The sequence below is a fragment of the Anabrus simplex genome, chromosome 1 (assembly GCF_040414725.1).
Source record: "Anabrus simplex isolate iqAnaSimp1 chromosome 1, ASM4041472v1, whole genome shotgun sequence".
NCBI classification, from domain to species: Eukaryota; Metazoa; Arthropoda; class Insecta; order Orthoptera; family Tettigoniidae; genus Anabrus; species Anabrus simplex.
The window spans coordinates 710,529,618-710,547,594 of record NC_090265.1 but is presented as its reverse complement, the minus strand read 5'-3'; positions in this window follow the sequence as shown (position 1 = coordinate 710,547,594).

The following is a 17,977-nucleotide window of genomic DNA, read 5'->3' as shown; positions in this document are numbered from 1 at the left end:
AGGGGGCAACGCGTCCGCCTCACACAGCGGCCCCGGGTTCGATTCCCGGCTGGGTCAGGGGTTTTTAATTGTAAATGATTTAATATCCCTGGCCTGGGGACTGGCTGCTTGTGTCGTCCTTAACATTCCTTTCCTCACATTCAACACTTCACACTTCCTCCATTCCAATTACACACAGGTTCATATCACATTGTGCAAGTAGGGGCAAAAGATCTCTATAGGTCGACGCCCCGAACAAATAGCATTAAAAAAAAAAAAATTACTACTTCTTAAATCTGCTCAAATCTGTGTTATAGGTTAATAGTTATATAATAATTGTTATTGTTAAGAATAAAGGTGACCGTGGAAATGATATGTTCACAGTGTGCTGGGCAACGAGAGGTAAACAGTGGATGGTACAAGGGGGGGATTTAAAATAGCAATAAATACAAATAATTAGGAAAATAAAAGGCCACTAGCTGATAAACAAGAATCGCCAACTTCAGATGAACAAAACAGATGTATCCAAACAAGCTAGTGAAGAATAGCACAGCAAGAAAATATGCAAAACACATTTCACAATAGATTTTATACATGCCGGTTACATAAATATGACTTGGATTTTATCCGAATAAAATAAACAGACGGGTACATGAGACAACACCGATGTTTCCCAACCAAATGTGCAGTGAATAATAAGAAACATTAGGGAAATAGAAGAACACTTGAATAGGAGGGTAAACCAAACAACACATTTTAAATTATTAAAGTCCAGGCATAGGCTAAGACTTAACTAGAATAGAGAATAGTGCGTGATGGCAAATGACGAGTTCTAGGAAACATTCAATACAGCAGCGATACATTTAAGCCCCATAAAATGAAGTTACCAGTCCAGAGGTTGAGTATAAGAGATCTTCAAAGTAGGAAAATATTTCAAGAACAAAGTACGAAAGATTTTCATGTTCATCCTCACATTAATTCCAATAACGTATACATTAATAGGAATTTGAGATCCACTTCTCTCTTCATGATTATGATAGAGTGTAACTACTCGAAAACAAAAGTCATAGGAAGTTTACAATACCCCAGGGTCAAATTATAATGCCATATTGAGGGGAAAACTTTTACGCCAGCATAGCACAAAGATATTCCCCTCTCTCCAACAGCCAAAGAATGCCTCAAGGTAGCAGGCAAAGACTGCTGCTTATATAGGGCCAGTTGGAGAGGGGAGATACAGGGGAAATCATGACACATGGCACTAGAAACGCCGAGAATATCCATGAAGAGTGTAGAGTCTGTGACATATCCAGGTTTGACGCAGGTAATCGGCTGACAGTAGTCCGGTAGCTGTGGCATTGTGCGGATGTCAAACATCGGAGGAAAGCAGCGGAAAATGACGAATGCGGCGGAGGTGAGTTGACAGTGTTACATCTGCTTGATGTATTCATACCATGGTCTACTCCTACCGTTCTTACCGCGTACACTTCCCTCAAAAACCAACAGAACAAGTCCTGGGTGTCCTAAGATGTGTGCTATCATTCTATCTCTACTTCTCATCAAATTTAGCCCAATTGATCTCTTGTCACCAATTTGAGTCAGTATCCCTTCATTCATGATTTGATCCAACCATCTCACCTTCAGCATTCTTCTGTAACACCACATTTCAAAATATTCTATTCTCTGTATTCTGAGCTAGTTATAGTCTATGTTTCACTTCGATACATTGGCATGCTCCAGATGAAAGTATTCAGAAACATCTTCCTAATTTCTACATCAGTGTTTGAAGTGAGCAAATTTTTTCTTTTTCTTGGGCTAGCCTGCATTTTATATCGTCCTTACTTCTGTCATCATAATTTATTTTACTGCCCAAGTAACGGTATTCATCTACTTCCTTTAATACTTCATTTCACTGGGCGAGTTGACCATGCGGTTAGGGGTGTGCAGCTGTGAGCTTGCATCTGGGAGAGAGAGACTGTCAGCAGCCCAACATGGCTTCCCGTGGTTTCCCGTTTTCACACCAGCCAAATGGGCCATGGTTGCTTCCTTCCCACTCCTAGCCCTTTCCTATTCCATCGTCGCCATAAGACGTATCTGTGTTTGTTCGACATAAAGCAAGTTGTAAAAAAATAAAGGGTTTTGGACTTACTTATTTTCATCTTGTACTTCTTCCCCAGGACTCTGCCCATACCATTCAGCAATTTCTCCAGATCTTCTGCAGTCTCGGATAGAATAACAATATCATCAGCAAATCTCATGGTTTTGATTTCCTTGCCTTGGATTGTGATTCCCTTTCCAAATTACTCTTCGATTTCCTTTACTGCCTGTTCTATATAAACGTTGAAAAGAAGTGAGGGACTAACTACACCGTTGCCTCACTCTTTTCTGGATTGCTGCTTTTTATCAAAGCCCTCAATTCTTATCAGGCAAGGCTGCAGTTTGTCTCCCCTCCTCTTCCCCAAAACAACTGTCTTCTGCAATTTGTCCTCTGGAATTCCGACTTTGTCTTCATATTATGGTCTTTGCTACTCCACTTAAGCCACCTGTCCATTAAAAGCTCAGAACATGCCGCTTAGTCAAGCAGCTTGTCTCCTCACTCCCAAGTTTTCAAGGTACAGAGAATGATATTTCCACATCAGTGATGCTCCCCATTGTTGGACTTATATCAAAATCTAAATGTGTGAATATCTCCATTATCATAGATCGTCTGTGGATCCTTCACATGGGCTGGGTATGATTTCTGTGAATATATGCCTCCATCTGTTTCTGTTTCTGTCTTTGTAAACTTTTTCTCTCAGTCATTACATCTTCCAGTGTTTCTCCCTTTTTAAATTTTTTTCATTATATATTCTTTAATTTGAACCAGTCGCCTCCTTCTGGGACATGCAGCTGACCTTTTTGTTATAGCTGATGGAGTAGAGGTGTCTGAGAGCTCGATAGCTGCAGTCTCTTAAGTGCGGCCAGTATCCAGTAGTCGGGAGATAGTAGGTTCGAACCCCACTGTCGGCAGCCCTGAAAATGGTTTTTCGTGGTTTCCCATTTTCACACCAGGCAAATGCTGGGGCTGTACCTTAATTAAGGTCACGGCCGCTTCCTTCCCACTCCTAGCCCTTCCCTGTCCCATCGTCGCCATAAGACCTATCTGTGTCTTTGCGACGTAAAGCAAAAAAAAAATGTCTGAATAATATTTCTACATTAATAATGCTTGCCGTCGATGGATTTTAATACAACTCTTCTATTCTCTTCTCTCACTGTTGTCCAGTTCCGTCCTCTTGCCTCGATGCTCTTCTTTACTCCTTTCCGCCACCTGTTCTTCGGTCTTCCTCTAGATCTCCATCCCTTCAACTCAATTTCTAACCTCTTTCTTGGTATCATCTCTTCTCTCATTCTCTTAACTTGTCCATATAACTGCAGCCTTGATTTTTCTATCTTTTCCTGTAGGAGTACCTCATTTACCATTTCCCGAACTCTCTCATTTCTTACTCTGTCCATTCTTGTTAAACCTACACGACACCATTGAAACTTCAGTTCCACTACTTGTATTCTGCTTTTATCTTTCTCCTCATCACCCATGTTTCTGATCCATACGTCAGAATTGGCCCTAAATAAGTCTGTGGTACATCCCTGTCCCTTATCGATCCTTCCACACTCTTAATGAATCCATTTGCACACCTTCCTCTTTCATTGAATTCCATCCTGTTTCCTCCATTTTCTTCAATTACACTTCCCAGGTATTTAAAGCTTTCAGCTCTTTCAACTGCTCCCCTCCTAATGTCATTTTAGATGGAACTAATATGTTTGGAGATATTTGTGAGTTAGTTATTAATACGTTATGTGGAGAGGTATAGTGTGGAACTGGGACATTCCAGAGAAATGCTAGAAAATTCTCTCTTCAGTGTATTACACACGAATTTTTGACATACACGGCAGGCACATGGACAACAACAAAACTGATGAAAGAAGAATCCAAGCAGCCAAGATGAAATTCCTTAGAGGTACTGTATAATTGGGAAGACATAAAGGGATAAAATCTGAAACATAGAAATTGGAGAGAGAATTGGATTCCCTAAACTGCAAGAAAAGACAGAGACCAGTAAGCTGAAATTGTATGGACACATGATGAGAATGGAAGAGGATTGAGTTCCAAAGTTAGTATTTACAGAGAAAAAAATTGGAGGAAGACAATGGGGAAGTCCCAGAGAGAGGTGGATGGATACCGTGAAGGAGAGTATAGAGAAGAGAGGAGTAAAAGTAGAAGGGCAGTGCTGAGTTAGTCAGACGTTTGAGACGCTGGTCTTCTGACCCCAACTTGACAGATTCGATCCTGGCTCAGTCTGGTTGTATTTGAAGGTGCTCAAATACATCGGCCTCGTGTCAGTAGATTTACTGGCATGCAAAAGAACTCCTGCGGGACTAAATTCCGGCACTTCGGCGCCTGCGAAAACCGTCAGAAAAGTTGTTAGTAGGACGTAAAAACAATAATATTGTTGTTAAAATAGAAGAAATAAGGAAGGAAGGAAGGAAGGAAGGAAGGAAGGAAGAGAGTGGTGGAGAGAAAGACAACTGTGGAGGTCCTTGATTTACAACCCAACCTGGAAGACTGGAAACGGGAAATTAAAATGAAGAATAAGAATAAGAAGAAGATTGATGCTCACTGAGTGATAATCGAGGTGTGCATCTTGATGAAGAGCAGTCTTTGGGTTATACTTTCCTAACATATGTCTTAAGCTGTGGTGCGCGGAGAGGAAATGAAGTTGACGTCATGCCTAAGACAATACTGCCAACTGTAGACCAGAAAGGTCTCACTGAAATGTCTTCATAATTCTACTTAGCAGTGGAAAAGTATTTGAAGCTAAGAACATTAGGCATTAGGAAGCAATAATATGAAGCATTGTCATAATAAAAATTTAAAAAATTCCTTACATACTAGCGTCTGTATGAGAGTCATCTGAGGCAAATCATCTTCAAGATCAGAGGCCATCATTCATGTTGACAGTCGGGTCATGTTTTCGTTCTACATCACACCCTGATGCCACAGTGGGCCTAAATGGTATCGTAATCACAAAGACGCACACTTGAGATGCTGTCAGTTGTGTACACTATTTACAAATTATATACACATTAATGAACTGCCATTTTGCACAAACACTTGACAGCTACATTAGCATGTCAACTGATTACCAACACAACAAAACCACAACATGAGTTCACACACTCGACTAACAACTCGCTAACAAGTCTCGCTAACAACTCAACTCCAACTCCCAAGACGGCCTCTTTATATATATTGCCTGGCCAGTCTTCTAGAAAAGTATGACACAACATGTTTTCTTGAATTTTCTCTTGTCTCCAATAACCTATTTATAAATGAATCAAATATTCTGTACAGCTTTTGTGACATGATGCATTGTTCTGGACTCTTACCCTGTGTTGCACAACATTACATTGGATTTATACATCATATTTACAGGTAATAATAAATTATATACGATTAATTATGTGTTTTTACATTAAATAAACTCTTATCAATATACATACACCAGATGTATCATGACATAACCTCGATTGTTTTGTTACACAAGACAGATCATACAACACGCAAATAATACGATCACGATTCATACCAAATAAAGTCCGTACATAACTATGTAAATAATAATACTAATAGACGTAAACAACTTCATAGCCACACCTCACAAGTAACAACAACAATTGAGCTTGATATTTCTATTATTTACCCATGGTTTAGAGAATTGTTTCTAAGTTATACTAGTCCATTACACTTGCATCAATGGGTGACGGCCCTTCTCAGGCCAGATGTGTTGCTGCGATTTAAGTTGCGAAGAAGGTGAGAGGAGAGCGGCTGCGGCCGAAATAAAGGAACTCTCCTGACATTCGCCTTAGCGAGGAGACTGGAAAAAACATTCTCAGGACATCCAACGGTGGGACCTGAATGCAGAGCAATAAAACCACTGTAAAACCATGACAGAGATTTATCTAAATAAGATGCACTGCAACTTGTCATTTTCTCAGGAGTCAAGTCACTTGCACCCGTGTAAATGCTGGCTCCTTTTTGTGACATTATTGGATAACGATTATGTTTTACTCTCATTCTGCCTCTTGCAGCATGTTACAGTATTCCTGTTAATCTCTCTCTCTCACTCACCCCTATGAAATACATGGCAATTTCCTTTAGTAAGAGTTTTAGGATCTTCTGATTGTCCAAGAACAACCTGTATCATTTTGTTGCCAGTCTAACACTGTCAACAAAATTTAAATATGTTGCATGTTTCTCAAGTGATCTTGCAGTTGCGATCAACAGTATTCTGTAAGAAGGAAGTCAGCTCCCGGATGAAACTATCTGTGGATTGGTCTGTTTTCAGACCAACTGTGCTTTATAAGAGTGAAAGCTGGAGTGGACTCAGGATATCTTACTCATAAGTTGGACATGAAAGTAGCAAGAATGATTGCTGGTACAAATAAGTGGAAAAAATGGCAGGAGGGTACTCTCAGTGAGGAGATAAAGGCCAAGTTAGGAGTTAACTCTATGGATGACGCTGTTGAAATAAACTGGCTTCGTTAGTGGGGCCATGTAAGGTGAATGAAGGAGGATAGGTTACCTAGGCAAATATTGGATTCGTTCATGGACGGTAAGAGAAATAGACGGAGATCAAAACTACAGTGGTTAGACTCACTTTCAAACGATTCAGAGTTAAGACACGTAGAACTAAATGAGGCCACAGAACTAGTTACAAATAGAGGATTGTGGTGGTGTTTAGTAAATTCACAAGGGCTTTCAGACTGAATGCTGAAAGGCATAACATGTATGTATGTACGGATGGACGGACGGACGGACGGATCGATATCAGTCATGTTACGCATGAGTGCACCAAGCAAGCTATACAAATTGAGCATCTTGGAAGGAGGATTGTCAACAGTGCTGTTGAGCCGTGTCACCCCCCAGTTCCCTGACTGATTTGTTACTAGTTGCACCGAGGACAGAACTGTGGAGCGGAGAGTTTTTAAAAACGCATGCACAGTAGGTTCTGTAAATGTGAACTGTCTCATTTTCCCCATCCTACTCTGGAAGGGCCCTAAGCTGTAATATGAAATAGGAACCACCTTGTCTGGCCAAAAAAAGTTACGTATTATAATAACGTATGAAATACCGACTCAAAAAGAAAATATTTTTTAGGTATGAAAGAACAGGTATTTATTGTAAGAATTTTAGGTATGGTATACTATTTTAAATGTCCACCTTCCCCAGGACTTTGATCTCCTTGGCCACACGTGGCATTCAAAGGAAAATTGGCTAGAGCAGTCTTGAAGCCCTTTATCAGGCTGCCAGTATTAGGATGTCTCTTTCACACCATTTCCTCAAAGAGGGGCTGATACTTGTATTATTTTGTTCCTTCACTTGAATGATCTTTCTTCTCAGTTATGGACTTGTTTGTGTGCTTTGTAAATATTAAACATTCTGCCTCATATGTTGATGGCAGCGATGAACGATCGTGCTCGGCCTCTCTCGGCCGAGATGAAATGCTCTTCTTATGTTTGTGCAGGTTTGCCTGTTTTAATTCTCATGGTCTGGAGTTGTGACAGACGTAAATTTTGTAAAAAGTTTTAAATTTTTCTATTTTTAGTGTAAGGTTACACATTACAGTATTCATGTTGTGGTGTTCCTCTACAAGCAAAATGATCTTATAACATGGTACAAATTTGATGTATGTAAGCCGAAGGCAAAAGACCATCTGATTACGGGCTGGTTTGTAAGTAGATCATATATTTTATTAGCAGTACCAAGTTTTTAAATTAAGAACTTGTATGTAATATCCAGTATAAATGTAGTGTAACATTCTATCTTTGATAGGTTGAGCTCTCTCTCAGGTGCTTAGGAGAGAGAATGAATCTGGTTGTTATGTCTGTGTTCATTATGGCTTACCTAAGTTTGGGTGTGTTTCCTAAGTAACAACTTTATGATCATTTTCAATATCAACTCCTCTCTCTCTATATATTAAAAAAAAAAAAAAAAAAAAAAAGCTTTGCTTCTATTGCAGATATATAACTGCCAATTTTCCCGATTTAGGCGGGAGACTCCCGATTTTCGACAGTTTTTCCTGCCTCCCAATTATTCTATTATTTCTCCCAATTTTAGCTTTTTTGGTGAGTTTCAAACATTTGTTTTCAAATCCCGCCATTTCAGAATTGTATGCCACTGGCCGGAAGTCCTTCGCTCATTGGCCGCTTTCAAATGAGATATCTGTGTTTATTAATACGAGAAATGCGCACGAGTATGTGAAGTTTATTGAAACCTGCATATTGCGATGTGTATATCGATTGTAAATCTCTCGTTCTCGCGTGCTATGTTTGTAAGATAGGAAACTTAAAAGGGTCCACCTTTTTAATACAATAAATGTTATAGTTTATTTACAACATATATTTACACTTGGAACTAGTTTCGACGCTGTTTGGCGTCATCTTCAGCCAAAATGTGGGAAATAGGCTAGCATGTAGACATTTATATTACACAAGGCGTTACATTAAACAATACACATCTTACGAGGAGATAAAAACAGGGACGAATATAAAAACAAATGAATCGTTGAGAAAGCAAAAGTTATACATATTAAAAATAACCTTAACCACACATCTTGCAGTGCGAAAATATTCGCCTTGAATGATTCCTGAATACAAAACGCACGCGCACACATTTCTGAAGAGCCAGCAGGCAGGAAAAAGTAAGGTGAAACCTTAAGAGTTCTTCTGAGAAGAGTTCATCATTTTTTCTATGTTCCGACTAACTAATGAAGTCTCCCTTGAGTTCCTGATAAACATACACAACAGGAAATTCTCCTTCACTCTCAACAATAGCTATAAAGAACAACGGTAAATTGCATTTTAAATATTGTGCAGAGACGTGAAAGCATGATCTTGAACATGATCTAACTTCTTCATTTAACCCAATTTTTTACATAAGGTGTTACATTAAACAATACACATCTTACGAGGAGATAAGAACAGGGACGAATATAGAAACAAATGAGTCGTTGAGAAAGCAAAAGTTATACATATTAAAAATAACCTTAACCACACATCTTGCAGTGCGAAAATGTTTGCCTTGAATGATTCCTGAATACAGAACACACGTGTACACAATTCTGAAGAGCCAGCAGGCAGGAAAAAGTAAGGTGAAACCTTAAGAGTTCTTCTGAGAAGAGTTCATCATTTTTTCTATGTTCCGACTAACTAATGAAGTCTCCTTTGAGTTCCTGATAAACATACACAACAGGAAATTTTCCTTTACTCTCAACAATAGCTATAAAGACCAACGGTAAATTGTATTTTAAATACTGTGCAGAGACGTGAAAGCATGATCTTGTACATGATATAAATTTCTTCATTTAACCACCTTTGAAAGTCTCTCTCTATATTACATAGTTTCATTAACACCACCATTCTGTAGATGCACAAAATAATCTTGTAATCTTCACAGGTCCGGTATTCAGCTCGACAAGAATATAAAATTGGTATTAAGGAATAAGTTTCCTATCTTCCATTCTCAGTTCAATACGGACAAAAATGAAATTCTTAGATTTAAATGCTATGTTTGTGTTTGTTCACATCAGTCTAGCCGATAGTCTGTAGATTTGGAGCTTTTTTTAGTAATTTACAGACAGAATTTCAAAGATAGTGACTAGTGACTGTTCTAGAGATTTTAGGAGCCATTTGGAGACAATTCTGGCAAATTTTAATTTATTACTTGATAAAAATAGCATTGCGCTTCACATAATTCCACGGGTGTGTGATGCAATATATTAATCTATGCATTCGCTAAGTAATAGTATCTAAGTGCATGACTGATTCACACATGTGGAACATGAGTTCATACTATTTTACGATGGCGTATCAGACACCCATCATCTCACTCACATACTTCCTTGTAGCCTCATATAGCAACAGTCAGGTTTTGAGACAGTGAGTGTTATATACAATAGTACTTCTATATTGCGCAAGACATATAGAATAGGTAGTTTTGACCAATTGTATCTCCTGAGTTTTCCTGATTTTCATATCAAAATCTCCTGAGTTTTGGTTTTGTGAACATCAAAATAGAAGAAAACACAGAAGGACAAGTACCATCTCAACATCTTCAAATAGGAAGGCTTGCTCCTTATAATGGGTTTATTGCAGCTAACACCATTAATACAAAAATCAATTACTGTGAAAATGAAAGGTTATTCACTACATAAGTCCATGATAGACCGCTGTCTCCTGTTACGCCACTCGGCGTGATATCGTTCACATTTCTCTTCACACAATTCACAGATGCCCTCTAAGGCTGGCTCGTGGACAGCTTTGGTTTTACACACTCGAAAGTGGAATCCATGTACTGAGAAATGAGTTATTATATGTTGAAGATCATAGTCGGGCGCTTTCCAGTCCGAAGATGTCATGGCTTCAGTTGCGTAGAACTCGGACCATATTTCCTTCTTCTTGGCTTGTAAGTCTGTCAACAGGCGGCTGTGGATGGTAGGATTTTTTGTCTTGTGTCCTGTATATAAAAGGATTCCTTGGCTAATTCGTAAGTTAGTCTGGACGGGGCGTATCGTGACAAACAAAATTTTCTTCTGAAAAGTTGCCTTTGTTTTCTCAATTTCTTTAAAGTTGTTTTTGGTGAGATAGGGCGAAATGATTTGTATTCCATAGGTGGCGATGGGGCTTATTTTACTAAAGATGATCTTCATAGCCGTGTCAATAGATATGCTTCGTAGAAGTTTGATATCGCTCATCGCAATTACAGCTGCTGTCGCCCTCTTTATTATGTGTTTCATGAAGGAGGTTCTAGAAGTCTGCAAGTTTACGCCAAGATAGTTGAATGTATTACAGAATTATTTAAAATAGTTTTTCTTGAATCCGCCTTGTCAATACACCTTTTAATGAAAGAAAACGATTTATTTAACCAGACATGTTTCGAGAAGTCATCCATTCCCTTCATCAGTGGTCAGTTCAAAGAATAAAACAATATAACACTATCTTTTGTTTTTATAATTCAAAGAAGTATTTTGTCCTAATTTACCATATCAGTGAATAAAGAAAACTTATGAAATATTATGAAAATGATCAATACATAAAATTTTGTTGAACTGAATGAGAATACTTGCATAAATTTATGATCTTCAAGTTTTTCTTCTTTTTTCTTTGTTCCTTAAATGATCATATACCGCCCCGTCGTGTAGGGGTAGTGTGCCTGCCTCTCGCCCGGAGGTCCCGGGTTCGATTCCCAGCCAGGTCAGGGATTTTTCTCTCTACCTGAGGGCTGGTTCGAGGTCCATTCAGCCTACGTGATTAGAATCGAGGAGCTATCTGATGGTGATATGGCGGCCCTGGTCTCAAAAGCCAAGAATAACGGCTGACAGGATGTGTTGTGCTGACCTCACAACCCCTCGTAATCTGCAGGCCTTCGGGCTGAGCAACGGTCGCTGGGCAGGCCAAGGCCCTTTCAAGGGTGTGAAGTGCTGTGGGTTGTTTTTTTCTTGTTTGGTTTTATATGATCATATGCTAGTCTATACAGTGGGTTATCTTCTGCACTTCTCTCATTTAAACTTGATCAAAATTATTTGTTTGTGCAAGATAAATTTCTAAGCTTTCCAAAACAGTCATTTATTTTCCCTTTCTGGCCAAATGTATTAATTCCATGTCATTAGAAATGTCTGTAAATGTATGTTTCTTTTCAACCATATGTTCCCCCATTGCCGAATATCTTTTATGTTTGACTGCATTAACATGTTCTTTGTACCTTATAGCCAAACTTCTTCCAGAGTGTCCTATGTATCGTTTACATGTTTGGCATGTTAATTTGTAAATTCCTGATTTATTAAATATACATTTATTCTCTATCTTATCTGAATTGAAAATTATCTTATTAGTATTATTATCTGTTTTGTATGTGACATTGTTCTTTTTCCTGAAAATTTTAGCCATTTGATAAGAGTGCTTATTTCGAAAAGTTAGAACTGCAGATTTCTCTTTCTCCTTTCGCTCTTTAATTATAGTTTTTTTTGGTTCATCCGTTGCTACGAGCAATTTGATGGATTATATTTATCTCTCTATTATAATTCTTTTTAGACATAGGTATGTTCATAGCTCTATTAATTGAACTGTAAAATGTTGCCTTTTTATGTTGACCTGGATGATTAGAGTCATTTCTGATAATAGTATCTGTTTGAGTAGCTTTTCAGAACATTTGAAAATCAAAATGACCAGCAATTTCTAGTAATTGTTAAATCTAAATAATTTAAACTCCTATCATTTTCAGATTCCATCGTAAAATGCACTTGTTTATCCAAAGTATTTAAATACTCTAATATACCATCAGGTTTAACCTTTTGTTCATCGATAATAACAAATATATCATCGATGTATCTCAGCCATGTAATCAAACCATCTATTTTATCCACTATTTTATTATATTCCATGTAATCGATGAATATGTTTGCTAAAATACCTGATGCCGGCAACTCATTGCTAGGCCTTTAGACTGTTTGTAAATTTTGTTTAAAAAACGAAATAGTTATTTTCCCTAGTAAATTCTAGTAATGTTAAAAATTCTTCAATTTCCACCTTACTTAATTTGCGGTGTTGCATGAAATTCTTTCTTACTATTTTTGTAGTATCTACGATAGGAATGTTGGAGTACATATCTTTGTTATCCAAACTATGTATCGTGTAGTAGTCTGTTGGCTCAATGTTTTAAATTCTGTTACAAAAGTCGATAGTATTAATTAGGTGCGTCTGGCTATTAAACTTACTGTTCTTTTAAAAATCTTTGTATGAATTTGGCCTTCTTATATACCGGACTATTTCTAAAATTAACTATTGATCTAATAGGAATTTCTTGTTTATGAACTGTTGGCAGTGCCCTTAAAGTAGGTATTTCTGGGCTCATTTTAACTAGACAGTTAGTACCTTTGGAGTCAAATAAAAAGTTATGTTATTGAGAATTTGGTTTAAGTTTTTTCTGCATGACCCCACATTACTAGAATTTACTTTGGAAAATAACTATTTTGTTTTTGACAACAAAATTTACAAACAGTCTAAAGGCCTAGCAATGGGTTCGCCGGCTTCAGGTATTTAAGGACACATATTCATGGATTACATGGAATATTATAAAATAGTGGATAAAATAGATGGATTGATCACATGGTTGAGATATCTCAGTTTACAAAAGGAGTAAATTTATTGTTCCACCTATTCAATACATCAGAACATCAATGTCGCATACAAAACGGATAATAATACTAATAGTATAATTTTCAATTCAGATAAGGTAGAGATTAAATGTACTCCTTTTGTAAACTACTCTAAGTGAGACCCCTGTTTTCAATACGGATCAAAAATGAGTGTGATGGTTTGTAATGGTTGAGATATGTCGATGATATATTTGTTATTATGAACAAAAGGTTAAACCTGATGGTATTATTTATTTACATATTTTACGCCCACATTGGAGCACTGAAATCAATACATTTGAGTTAATTTCTTCTTCTTCTTCTCCCAGAACTTTTTCATCCTCTCTGACCTGGAAGCCCTTTGTGTGTCCGATATAGTATATTGTTTCCGTTCAACTGCTTTTAGTTTGAGACTTATGCTTTTGTTCTTCAAAATCCTCTTCTCTTTTCTGATGGTATATTAGAGTATTTAAAAAACTTTGGATAAACAAGTGCATTTTACAATGGAGTCTGAAAATGATAGGAGTTTAAATTATTTAGATTTAACAATTACTAGAAATTGCTGGTCATTTTGATTTTCAAATTTTCAGAAAAGCTACTGAAACAGATACTATTATCAGAAATGACTCCAATCATCCAGGTCGACACAAAAAGGCAACATTTTACAGTTCAAATAATAGAGCTATGAAGATACCCATGTCTAAGAAGAATTATAATAGAGAGATAAATATAATCCATCAAATTGCTCGTAGCAACGGATATTCCAGAAAATTTGTTAATAGAATGATAAAGTGAAAAATGAACCAAAAACAACTATAATTAAAGAGCGAAAGGAGAAAGAGAAATCTTCAGTTCTAATTTTTCTAAATAAGCACTCTTATCAACTGGCTAAAATTTTCAGGAAAAAGAGTGTCGCATACAAAACAGATAATAATACTAAGATAATTTTCAATTCAGATAAGGTAGAGAACAAATGTATATTTAATAAATCAGGAATTTACAAATTAACATGCCAAACATGTAAACGATACATAGGACACTCTGGAAGAAGTTTGGCTATAAGGTACAAAGAACATGTTAATGCAGTCAAACATAAAAGATATTCGGCAATGGGGAAACATATGGTTGAAAAGAAACATACATTTACAGACATTTCTAATGACATGGAATTAATACATTCGGCCAGAAAGGGAAAATTAATCTCTCTTGGAAAGTTTAGAAATTTATCTTGCATAAAAAAATAATTTTGAATCAAGTTTAAATGAGAGAAGTGCAGAAGACTGTATAGACTAGCATATGATCATTTAAGGAACAAAAAGAAAAGAAGAATAACTTGAAGATCTTAAATTTATGTAAGTAATCTCTTTCAGTTCAACAAAACTTTATGTATTTATCATTTTCATAATATTTCATAAGTTTTCTTTATTCACTGATATGATAAATTAGGACAAAATACTTTTTTGAATTATAAAAACAAAAGATAGTGTTATATTGTTTTGTTCTTTGAACTGACCACTGATGAAGGAAATGGATGACTTCCCGAAACATGTCTGGTTAAATAGTTTTCTTTCATTAAAAGGTGTACTGACAAGGCGGATTCAAGTAAAACTATTTTAAATAGTTCTGTAATACATTTAGACTAGTCAGTACGGATCAAACAACCACATTAACCTATCCTAGTTTAGTTTATCAACAGAAAGATAGTTGAAATCATTTACAATTTTTAGGAAGACTTGTTCTTAGGATAACTGATCTGTATCAGTAACTCTGCCACCCTTCTGAATATCATGTGAACCATTTTGTCCATGTTTAACTAGAATTTCTTTCTTTTTGCCCAGGATTCCAGTAGATCCCAGTATTTCTGTAAGTCTTCTAAATTGGAAGATCAAGGGCCATGTCATCTGCATAGATATGTAGGGAGATTTGCCCTTCAAATCCCTTCATTATTTCTACGACGTCTGCAGTAATCAGGTTGAATAAGAGCAGACTAATCGGGTCACCCTGTAGGACACCCTTCATCTGGATGATAGGTTGTGAGGATTGAAGATTATCTAATACAATGAGTGTATTTTACAGGATAGATGTTTGCCAGTATCAGTCTTATCTCCTTATCAATCCCAGTTCTTTTACAATCATCTCTCCTCAGCCTCCAACGAGCTCCTTTCTGCTTTTCAGCTTCATCAGGATGACCTCCTTCAACACTTGTCGATGTGGGAAGCATAGGATCAGAAGAAAGCTGGATAAACAGAGGAAAAGGGAAGAGACAACACAGGACAAACTCAAAAGGAGAAAAGATGCCCAATGGGACAATATAAATGATGGAAAGGAAAAAGAGAATTAGTCTCTTTAAAAGAGATCGGAACATCATTTCCATTATCTTAATACATAGACTTTCACGACCACTAAGTGAAATAATAATAATGATGATGATGATTGTTGGTTACAAGGATAATGTCCAGATAGAGAAGGTGACTAGTACTAAAGAGGTGTTAAAAATTTACCTGTGACAGCAATGACATTTACAGTAAGATACAGAAGTTGAAAACTAGAAAAGCAGCTCGAATTGATAAGGTTTCGGGGGATATACTAAAGACAATGGGTTGGGATATAGTACCATATCTGAAGTACTTGTTTGATTATTGTTTGCATGAAGGAACTTTACCAAATGAATGGAGAGTTGCTATAGTAGCCTCTGTATGTAAAGAAAAGGGTGATAGACATAAAGCTGAAAATTACAGGCCAGTCAGTTTGACATGCATTGCATGTAAGCTTTGGGAAAGCATTCTTTCTGATTATATAAGACATGTTTGCAAAATTAATAACTGGTTTGATAGAAAGCAGTTTGGGTTTAGGAATGGTTATTCCACTGAAGCCCAACTTGTAGGATTCCAGCAAGAATATAGCAGATATTCTGGATTCAGGTGGTCAATTGGACTGTATCGCGATTGACCTGTCTAAGGCATTTGATAGGGTAGATCATGGGAGACTACGAGCAAAAATGAGTGCAATTGGACTTGACAAAAGAGTGGCTGAATGGGTGGGTCTGTTTCTAGAAAATAGAACTCAGAGAATTAGAGTAGGTGAAGCTTTATCTGTCCCTGTAAAAATTAAGAGGGGAATTCCTCAAGGCAGTATTATTGGACCTTTATGTTTTCTTATATATATTAATGATATGTGCAAAGAAGTGGAATCAGAGATAAGGCTTTTTGCAGATGATGTTATTCTGTCTTCTTCTTTTCCTGCCGCTTTTCCCACACCTGTGGGGTCGCGGGTGCGAACTGCGTCACACATGTGGATTTGGCCCTGTTTTTACGGCCGGATGCCCTTCCTGACGCCAACCCTCTATGGAGGGATGTAAGCACTATTGCATGTTTCTGTGGTGGTTGGTAGTGTAGTGTGTTGTCTGAATATGATGAGGAGAGTGTTGGGACGGACATATACACCCAGTCCCCGAGCCAGAAGAATTAATCAGGAGCGATTAAAATCCCCGACCCGGCCGGGAATCGAACCCGGAACCCTCTGAACCGAAGGCCAGTACGCTGACCATTCAGCCAACGAGTCGGACAGATGATGTTATTCTGTACAGAGTAATAAATAAGTTACAAGATTGTGAGCAACTGCAAAATGACCTCGATAATGTTGTAATAATAATAATAATAATAATAATAATAATAATAATAATCGTATGGCCTCAGCTACCGTTTGCAGACATTTCGATTTGACGCCATCTGGCTGTCTGCTCGTCAATTTTGACGTTCCGGTTTACTCTGTCTGCCATCTAGCGGACCTAGAGTAAACCGGATCTCTCTTGGGCGTCTATGATAATGTTGTGAAGTGGATAGCAGGCAATGGTATGGTGATAAACGGGCATAAAAGTCATGTTGTGAGTTTCACAAATACGAAAAGTCCTCTCAGTTTTAATTACTGCGTTGATGGGGATCATTGTAAATAACTTGGTATTAATATAAGGAAAGATCTTCATTGGGGTAATCACATAAGTATGATTGTAAATAAAGGGTACAGGTCTCTGCACATGGTTATGAGAGTATTTAGGGTTTGTAGTAAGGATGTAAGGGAGAGAGCATATTTGTCTCTGGTGAGACCCCAACTAGAGTATGGTTCCAGTGTATGGGACCCTTACCAGGATTACTTGATTCAGGAACTGGAAAAAATCCAAAGAAAAGCAGCTCGATTTGTTCTGGGCGATTTCCGACAAAAGAGTAGCATTACAAAAATGTTGCGAAGTTTGGGCTGGGAAGACTTGGGAGAAAGGAAGTGAGCTGCTCGACTAAGTGGTATGTTGATATAGACTTTATTCCCATAGGGAATCTGAAATATTTGTCCCGAATGAGTAAATTTATAATACCAATATAAATGGTCCATTATTGGACATTATAAATTTTCCATTTAACTCATTCCTGGTTGCCAGCGTTTTGCCCTCATGTGCTAGGTTGGGCTCATCAGTTGTACTAGCCAGCGTCTTGGTAGGTGTGCTAGGAAAAGACGTAAGTGCCTGCGATATTCTTTAACTCTTGTTGCTACGTTCCTACATATTTGGCCAACATAAACCAATCCACAGGAGCAAGAAATCATACTAGTACAGTTTAAACCAATAGGATCTTTTTGACAGATTGCAAGCAATTGGGCCTATAATATGTCTTTATATTGTGCCTTCTGAGAATATTGCTAGTCCTTATACTTACAATCTGTTCTTAAGGTATAATTTGAAATAAGAGCCACCTAGTCTGGATTTTTAGAACAAGTTTTACAAA